Here is a 10,224-nt window from a genome sequence, read left to right as displayed (position 1 = left end):
CATTACATCTACTACTGTGGGCAAGAATCCCTTAGAAGAAAGGGACTAGCCATAATAGTCAACAAGAGAGTCCTAAATGCAGTACCTGGATGCAATCTCAAAAATGACAGAATGATCTCTGTTCATTTCAACGCAAACCATTCAAGATCATGGTAATCCAAGTCTATGCCCTGACCAGTAATGCTGATGAAGCTGAAGTTGAATGGTTCTATAAAGACCTACTAGACTTTTTAGAACTAACACTAAAAAACGATATCCTTTTCATTATAGGGGACTGGAATACAAAAGTAGGAAGTCAAGAAATACCTGGAGTAACAGGCAAATTTGGCCTTGGTGTACAGAATGAAGCAGGGCAAAGGCTCATAGAGTTTTGCCAAAAGAACACACTGGTCATAGCAAACACCTTCTTCCAACAACACAAGAGAAGACTCTATACATGGACATCATGAAATGGTCAACAACAAAATCAGACTGATTATATTCTTTGCAGCCAAAGATGGAGAGGCTCTATTCAGTCAGCAAAAACTAGACCGGGAGCTGACTGTGGCTCAGATCATCAACTCCTTATTGTCAAATTCAGACTTAAATTGAAGAAAGTAGGGAAAACCACTAGACCATTTAGATATGACCTAAATCAAATCCCTTATGATTATACAGTAGAAGTGACAAATAGATTTAAGGGACTAGATCTCATAGACAGAGTGCCTGAAGAACTATGGATGAAGGTTTGTAACATTGTATAGGAAGGAGACAGGGAGCAAGACCATCCCCAAGAAAAAGAAATGCAAAATGGCAAAATGGCTGCCTGAAGAGGCCTTACAAATAGCTGTGAAAAGAAGAGAAGTGAAAAGCAAAGGAGAAAAGGAAAAATATACCCATTTGAATGCAGAGTTCCAAAGAATAGCAAGGAGAGATAAGAAGCCTTCCTCAATGATTAGTGCAAAGAAATGGAGGAAAACAATAGAACGGGAAAGACTAGAGATATCTTGAAGAAAATTAAAGATACCAAGGGAACATTTCATGCAACGATGGGCTCAATAAAGGGCAGAAATGGTATGGACCTAACAGAAGCAGAAGATATTAAGAAGAGGTGGCAAGAATACACAGTATGATCACTCACCTAGGGCCAGACATCCTGGAATGTGAAGTCAAGTGAACCTTAGGAAGCATCACTACAAACAAAGTTAGTGGAGATGATAGAATTCCAGTTGAGCTATTTCAAATCCTAAAAGATGATGCTATGAAAGTGTTGCACTCAATATGTCAGCAAATTTGGAAATCTCAGCAGTGGCCACAGGACTGGAAAAGGTCAGTTTTCATTCCAATCCCAAAGAAAGGCAATGCAAAAGAATGCTCAAACTACCACACAATTGCACTCATTTCACACGCTAGCAGAGTTATGCTCAAAATTCTCCAAGCCAGGCTTCAGCAATACGTGAACTGTGAACTTGCAGATGTTCGAGCTGGTTTTAGAAAAGGCAGAAGAACGAGAGATCAAATTGTCAACATCTGCTGGATCATGGAAAAAGCAAGAGAATTACAGAAAAACATCTATTTCTGTTTTATTGACTTATGCCTAAGCCTTTGACTATGTGGATCACAACAAACTGTGGAAAATTTTGAAAGAGATGGGAATAGCAGATCACCTGACCTGCCACTTGAGATATCTGTATGCAGGTCAGGAAGCAATACTTAGAACTGGACATGGAACCGCAGACTGGTTTCAGATAGGAAAAGGAATATGTTAAGGCTGTATATTGTCACTCTGCTTATTTAACTTCTACGCAGAGTACATCATGAGAAACACTGGGCTGGATGAAGCACAAGCTCGAATCCAGATTGCCAGGGAAAATACCAATAACCTCAGATATGCAGATGACACCACCCTTGTGGCAGAAAGTGAAGACGAACTAAAGAGCCTCTTGATGAAAGTGAAAGAGGAGAGTGAAAAAGTTGGCTTCAAGCTCAACATTCAGAAAACTAAGATCATCGTATCTGGTCCCATCACTTCATGGCAAATAGATGAGGAAACAGTGGAAACAGTGGCAGACCTTATTTTGGGGGGCTCCAAAATCACTGCAGATGGTGATTGCAGCCATGAAATTAAAAGATGCTTACTCCATGGAAGGAAAGATATGACCAACCCAGACAGCATATTAAAAAGAAGAAACATTACTCTGCCACCAAATATCCGTCTAGTCAAGGCTGTGGTTTTTCCAGTAGTCATGTATGGATGTGAGATTTGGACTATAAGGAAAGCTGAGCATCAAAGAATTGATGCTTTTGAACTGTGGTGTTGGAGAAGACTTTTGAGAGTCCCTTGGACTGCAAGGAGATCCAATCGGTCCATCCTAAATGAGATCAGTCCTGAGTGTTTATTGGAAGGACTGATGTTGAAGCTGAAACTCCAGTCCTTTGGCCACCTCATGTGAAGAACTGACTCTTGGGAAAATCCTGATACTGGGAAAGATTGAAGGCGGGAGGAGAAGGGGAAGACAGAGGATAAGATGGTTGGATAGCATCCCTGACTCAATGAACATGAGTTTGGGTGAACTACAGGAGTTGGTGATGGACAGGGAGGCCTGGCGTGCTGCAGTCCATGGGGTCTCAAAGAGTTGGACTAGACTAAGAGACTGAACTGTACTGAACTGTATGTAAGTTTCCATGTTATCCTTTCCATACATTTTATCCTCTCCTCCCCTCTCTCCATGTCCATAAGTCTATTCTCTATATCTGTTTTTCCATTGCTGCCCTATAATTATTACTTCAGTATCATTTTTCTAGATCCCATATATATGTGTTAGAATACAATATTTATCTTTTTGTTTCTGACTCACTTTGCTCTGTATAATAGGTTCTAGGTTCATCCACCTCATCAGAACTGACCCAAATGTGTTCCTTTTTTAATGGGTGAGTAATATTCCATTGTGTATATGTACCACAACTTCTTTATCCATTCATCTGTTGATAGACATCTAGGTTGCTTCCATGTTGTAGCTATTGTAAATAGTGCTGCAATGAACAATGGCATACAAATGTCTTTTTCAATTTTGGTTTCCTCAGGGTATATGATTAGGAGTGGGATTGCTGGGTCATATGGTGGTTTTATTTCTAGTCTTTTAAGGAATCTCCATACTGTCTTCCATAGTGGCTGTATCAATTTACATTTCCACCAACAGTGGAAGAGTGTTCCCTTTTCTCCACACCCTCTCCAGCATTTATTGTTTGTAGACTTTTTTTATGATGGCCATTCTGACAGATGTGAGGTGGTATCTCTTTGTAGTTTTGATTTGCATTTCTCTGATAATGAGCAATGTTGAGCATTTTTCATGTGTTTTTTAGCCATCTGTATGTCTTCTTTGGAGAGATGTCTGTTTAGGTCTTTTCCCACTTTTTGATTGAGTTGTTTGTTTTTCTGGCATTGAGTTGGATGAGCTGCTTGTATATTTTGGAAATTAATCTTTTGTCAGTTGTTTCATTTGCTATTATTTTCTCCCATTCTGAAGGTTTTCTTTTCACCTTGTTTATAGTTTCATTTGCTGTGCTTTTAAATTTAATGAGGTCCTATTTGTTTATTTTTATTTTTGTTTCCATTACTCTAGGAGGTGGATCATAGAGGATCTTACTTTGATTTATGTCATCGGGTGTTCTGCCTATGTTTTCTTCTAAGAGTTTTATAGTTTCTGGTCTTACATTTAGGTCTTTAATCCATTTTCAGTTTTTCTTTGTGTATGGTGTTAGGAAGTGTTCTAATTTCGTTCTTTTACATGTAGCTGTCCAGTTTTCCCAGCACCATTTATTGAAGAAGCTGTCCCATTGTATATTCTTGCCTCCTTTGTCAAAAATAAGGTAGCCATAGATGTACAGGTTTATTTCTGGGCTTTCTATCTTGTTCCATTGTTCCATATTTCTGTTTTTGTGCCAGCACCATACTGTCTTGATGACTGTAGCTTTGTAGTATAATCTGAAGTCAGGAAGGTTGATTGCTCTAGCTTCATTCTTCTTTCTCAAGACTGCTTTAGCTATTCGGGGTCTTTTGTGTTTCCACATGAACTGTGAAATTTTTTATTCTAGTTCTGTGGGAAATGCCTTTGGTAATTTGATAGGGGTCACATTGGATCTGTAGATTACATTTGGTAGTATAGTCATTTCACAATATTGATTCTTCCTACCCAGGAACATGGACTATCTCTCCATCTGTTTATGTCATCTTTGATTTCTTTCATTAGTGTTTAATAATTTTCTGTGTACAGTTCTTTTGCCTCCTTCCTTAGGTAATTTTATTCCTAGATATTTAGTTCTTTTTATTGCAATGCTAAATGGGATTGATTCCTTAATTTCTCTTTCTGATTTTTCACTGATAGTATATAGAAATGCAAGGGATTTCTGTGTATTGATTTGTATCCTGCAACCCTGCTAAATTCACTGATTAGTTTTAGTAACCTTCTGATACTATCTTTAGGGTTTTCTATGCACAGTGTCATGCCATCTGCAAACAGGGAGAGTGCTACTTCTTTTGTGATCTGGATTCTTTTCATTTCTTTTTCTTCTCTGATTGCTGTAGCTAGAACTTCCAGACTATGTTGAAAAGTAGTGGTGAAAGTGGACACCCTTGTGTTGTTCCTGATCTTAGGGGGAGTGCTTTCAGTTTTTCACCATTGAGAATAATGTTTGCTGTAAGCTTATCGTATATGGCCTTTACTATGTTGAGGTAGGTTCCTTCTATGCCAATTTTTTGAAAAGCTTTAAAAATTAAAAAAGTTAAACATTAAAATTATAAAAAAGAGAAAAGAAAAAAAGCAGAAAAAGAAAGAAAAGAGGAAATAAAAAAGGAAAACTTCATAGAACTGCAAAAGCCCAACGTAGAGGCAGAGATTTATAACAATAAAAAGTGTGGCTGAATACACACACGCACACACACACACACACACACACACACACACATATATACACCCATGAGCAAAATCAAAACAGTCCAATAAAAATAAAGTACAATAGACTGACCCAGCTATAAAGGAAACCAAAAATTATATCTACCAGAACAAAACTAACTTAAGCACAAACTGGAAAACTAAGCTAAAGCAAGGTGCCAAAAGCAGTGAAAATAAAACTAACAAATATGTTGAGAGGAAAGGAAAGAAAGAATAGATATGCAAAGTTAAATAGAGGTAGGTTAAGAAGATTTACACACATTAAAGATTAACAGCAAGGGGAAAGGAACAGTAGGAAAAGCAAACAAAGGAATAAATGTAGAAAAAATAATAATACGTTTAAAATTTTTTTAATGAAATTAAAAAGAGAAAACAGAAACAAAAAAAAGAGGGAAAACTCCACAGAACTGCAAAAGCCCAACCTAGAGGCAGAGGTGTATAACAACAATAAAAAATGTGACTGAGTGGAAAAATAAAAAGCTCAAAAGCTTAATTAGATTTCATAGTGCCCATAAAATTGACAAGTACAACAGAGGGGTAAAAAAAGTGGGGGAAAATCCAAAAGAATCTCCAGAACAAATCAAAACATAAGAATAATAAATATTATTCTTGAGTCACTGTTGTCAGAGTCCTTTCCCTCGCTGGGAGACACAGCCCACCTCACCTGCCTAGGATTACTTCCAACACTGTGCTGACATCTGGACTCACTGCACCTTCCAGGGGACCCGTGTCCATGTCCAGGGTATGTATGGCTGCGGCAAGGACTGTCTCACTCCATTTAGGCTGCCGCGGATCAGCTGTTTCACTCTCAACCTTAAACGTTTCTCCTCTGACTCAGACAGTTGCTCCGATGTGGGAATCAGACCCCTGCTTCTGTTCTCCCACCTGCTGAGGGCAGGTCCAGTCCTACCAACACCCCTGTTTTTCCCTAGTTCCTTTGTCCTACTGAGGTTTGCATGGTTCTACATATTCTTTTCCTCTGCCCAGGTACTCTTGCCTGCTCTCAGCTGCTGTTCTGCATGCACTTCTGTGTCTGAAGGTGTATTCCTGATGCTTCCATGGAGAGAGAGGTACTCCATGTCCACCTGCCCCTCCGCCATCCTGTTCTCTTCCAGGTAAGAAGAAACACTCTTGCGCATTATTCAAAAATCTATGTACAAAATAACACATAAGAAATGCATTTATTTCACATAAGAAATTAATTTAAAATTAATTTAATTTTCAGTTATTTTCTATTAGCAAACTTATTTTCTGTAAGTATAGAAGTATACTTATACTTCTATAAGTATAAAATTATTTTAAGATTAATTTATTTGTTTAATTGTAATATAAATGAAAATCAGAACTTCTAATTGATGTTGGGAATTATTTATTTTATCTGAGATTTTAACTTTGGAAGAAAAGATCAAATAACATTTATTGTCTTTAAAAGAGTCACTTGGCAAAATAATTAGTAACTATCATGTTTTTATTTGAAGACTTGGTCTCCCCAAAATGTCAAAAATATGCAGAGCCCTTTGCTTGTATTCTCACTTTATTTGCATCTCCCAAATCAAATTGCTGTTAGGGGTATGAAAAACAAGGCTCTGAATTTGAAGATCTTCTCCAGATGATGACTAATAACTAACAAGGTACTTTATCTTTTATGGGACTGACTGAGACCCTGGGGACCAGCTTTACAAGGATCCTAGACAGATATCAGAAAGAAGCACATCCTGGAAAGATCCAGTCCTTCCTGTCCTTTGCACTGAGACAGCATTGAGCATTTGAGAGGCAGAGATCCTTCCTCTAAGTACCCTAGCAGCAGCACCAACAAATTGCTTGCCCATACACTTCCAGCCCACAAGGGAGTGGTTTCAGCTATCTGTGCATCATTTAGAGTCTTCCAACAACCAGCTCTCATACTCTGTGGATTAACAGTGAAAAAAAAAAAAAACTCAACCATTTAAGGAACCCCAACAAACAGAATTAGTCAGTATCTCAGTCCAAGTCCAGTTAGGAGACAGAAATCATACCAATTTTTTTTAACAGAGAGAATGTGAAATAAAGAATGCTTAATGATATGTAAAAACAATGTAAATTAGGTAACTGAAAACCAAAAGGAGAACAGTGGGGTCTCATGGCCTTCCTGGGTGGCAATAGTGGTAAAGAACCCGCCGGCCAATCCTGGAGACATGAGAGACATAGGTTCGATCCCAGGGACAGGAAGATCCTCTGGAGGAGGGCAGGGCAACCCACTCCATTATTCTTGCCTGGAGAATCCCATGAGCAGAGGAGCCTGGCAGGCTACAGTCCACAGGGTTGCAGAGTTGGACACGACTGAAGCGACTTAGCATGCACTTACACTAGGGTCTCATGGAGGGAGAAATTTCAAGTAAACATAAGTAAAACCCTTATGGGTATTTCCTACCCATAAGGCTGGGGTTAGAAGGAAAACACTTAGAAGTATTAAAACTTGGGGGAGAGGCCCCACAGAGCTAAAATTCAGACCTCTTAGAAAGGGATCTTATTCCACCAGTCATGGTATATTTGAGCTGGAGAAGGGGGTCCCATGGGGCTGGGACCCAGACTTCTAAGGAGGGGTATCAGCCATCTGGTGATGGTATGTATGGTGATAAAGCTGGTCTTGTCATAGTTGGAAAGACTACAAACAAGATTCAACTGCTACTGTGGATGAACACAGCTGCTACCATGGTGATGAAGCCTTACTAGGGCAACAAAAACTCAGAAAGAAACAGGAAGTTGGCAAGAAGAAAACAGAAAATAAGAAGTCCCTTCTTTCTCCTACATACAATCTCTGTCTCTCTTTTTTTTCTCTCCCTCTCTTTCCTTCTCTCTCTCTCACACCCCCTATTGACAAAGCTTTAAGGGGAACAGCTAACAAAGCAGAATGAAGTTAGTTGAATTGCAGTCTCAGCATCAAAAGCCATGTACAGAAGGGTAGTTTGAGAGCTGAAGTGCCTTAACTTCATAACTGAAACAAAGGAGTAGAACATATACACGCAAATAGCGTAACCAGGAGAGATAAATGGAAATGGAAAAAAATAGAAAAAATAAGGTAATTCAAATAAAGGAAAAAAACAGTCCTTCTATAGATTAAAGAAATAGTAATTTAAAAACACTACCATCTTCTCAACAAATCACCTGATGAATTCAAAGAAAGGTTTCCACTGAGATCTAAACCAGTGGTGTGGAAAATCAAGTTAAATAAGTAACGCAAAGCATAGGACAAAGTATGAGTAGATTACCCCATTCCCTGCAGCCTATACAGGTATCTGCTGACCATGAAAATAAACGTGGATTGAAATACTGACCAAAGGGGGGAGAAAATGCAAGACAAATGGAACCAAGATCCCAGAGAGTTAATGTGAATACTAGGAATTCTACAAGAAGTTAAATGAACAAATAGAGAGGAAGAAAAATAATCAGACAAATAGTAGAAGAAAATGTATTTGATTTGAGAAACTCAGGTTATCAGATTAAGTTTCACTGTGTTTGGTAAATGAAACTTTTTTTTATTAATGGTAAGCCTAGGAATAAAAGTCCTAAACTGAAGATAAAGAGGCATTTACAAGTTTCCAGGCATATAGAAAAAATACCACCAAGAGAAAAATATTTTTTAAAAAAAGGAGACAGAGAGAGACAAAAATCATTAAGCTTGCACTAGGATTCTCACCCAAAATCTAGGAAGGTAAAAGCTGAAAGAAAGATTCTGTCAGTTGATTGTGAAGAAAAAGGACTCTAATTCAAAAAGTCAAATATTTGAAGAGTAAATACGAACTCAATTCCTCGTAAAAAATGCAGTGATAAATAAAATTTTCAGCATCAGTCAAGTAAATAAACAAGATAGAATTATCTTAACAGTGAACAGTCAGTAGCTTCACTGATGGCTCAGTGGGTAAAGAATCTTCCTTCAATGCAGGAGACACAGGAGACATGGGTTTGATCCCTGAGTTGGGCAGATTCCCTGGAGAAGGAAATGGCAACCTACTCCAGTGTTCTTGCCTGAGAAATCCCAAGTACAGAGGAGCCTGGCGGGCTACAGTCCAAATGGTCGCAAAGAGTCGGACACGACTGAGTGAGTAAGCACACACTAACTATTTTAATCAAGCTGATAGTGATTGCACCGACTCTGTAGATTGCCTTGGGTAGTATGCACATTTTATCAATATTAAGTCTTCCAGTCCAGGAGCACTATATATCTTTCCATCTGTTTGTGTCATCTTCAATTTCTTTCATAAGTGTCCTATGGTTTTCTGAAGATGTCTCACCTCTTTAGTAGGTGTATTCCTAGGTATCTCCTTTTATTTTATTGTTCTCTTCCTATGTCTGAAAAATTTTAATTTTGTTACCATTCTGCTTTACATCTTCCAATGTCTTTCTAATTTTATTCACCATTGTTTGGTTTCTTAAAGATTTGTAGAAATAGGACTTTGGGAACTAGCTTTCCCTGCTATATTCAGGGACATAAATACTTGAATTGGAGGGAAGAAACTATTCATTCACAGGTGGTCACTGCTGAGTCCAATAGGCTAAGGAAAGCATTCTCATTTTGTTTTTAGAAAGATTTTTATGTGAGGTTTGTTTTGTTATAAATGGTAAGGGATGCCTGCTTATTTAGAAGGATCGCACAAGAAAAGAGTAATTCACAATTTTATGAATACAAAGTTCAAAAAATTAGATTGCTTTTAAATTGTATGCAGTACATAATGGGGAATAAATGAAAGTCTAAGGGGCAAAGGGCTCTTCTGGGAAAGCCACACTTAATGATCAGCTAAGCTGCCTGTGTTATTTATAAGGTGCTGAGGGCAAAATTATGGAAAGGAATTTTTCCTTTTCCATTCTCTTTTCATCTGTTTCATTTTTTGTGAAGTATGTGTACTGAAATGCCGCTGGAACAGACCAAAGCTGTCAATAAAGCTATATTAATTACTAGATAATCCACCACTATAGTCTGCCTCTTATCTCCCTTGCCTTTAGTATTGACCTTCCCTTTATAGCTCTAGAAGAATAGAGGATTCAAGACCATAGAATACATGTTCACTAGGCTTTTACTTTAACTTTTGCATGTATTGCCTTCATTTTAAAGAGAGATCAGTCCTGGGTGTTCATTGAAAGGACTAATGTTGAAGCTGAAACTCCAATACTTTGGCCACCTGATGTGAAGAGCTGACTCACTTGAAAAGACCCTGATGCTGGGAAAGATTGAGGGCAGGAGGAGAAGAGGATGACAGAGGATGAGATGGTTGGATGGCATCACCGACTCGATGGACTTGGGTTTGGGTGGACTCCG

The sequence above is a fragment of the Ovis canadensis genome, chromosome 17 (genome assembly GCF_042477335.2).
Source record: "Ovis canadensis isolate MfBH-ARS-UI-01 breed Bighorn chromosome 17, ARS-UI_OviCan_v2, whole genome shotgun sequence".
Classification (NCBI taxonomy): Eukaryota; Metazoa; Chordata; class Mammalia; order Artiodactyla; family Bovidae; genus Ovis; species Ovis canadensis.
Note: the sequence above shows the minus strand (reverse complement) of the source record.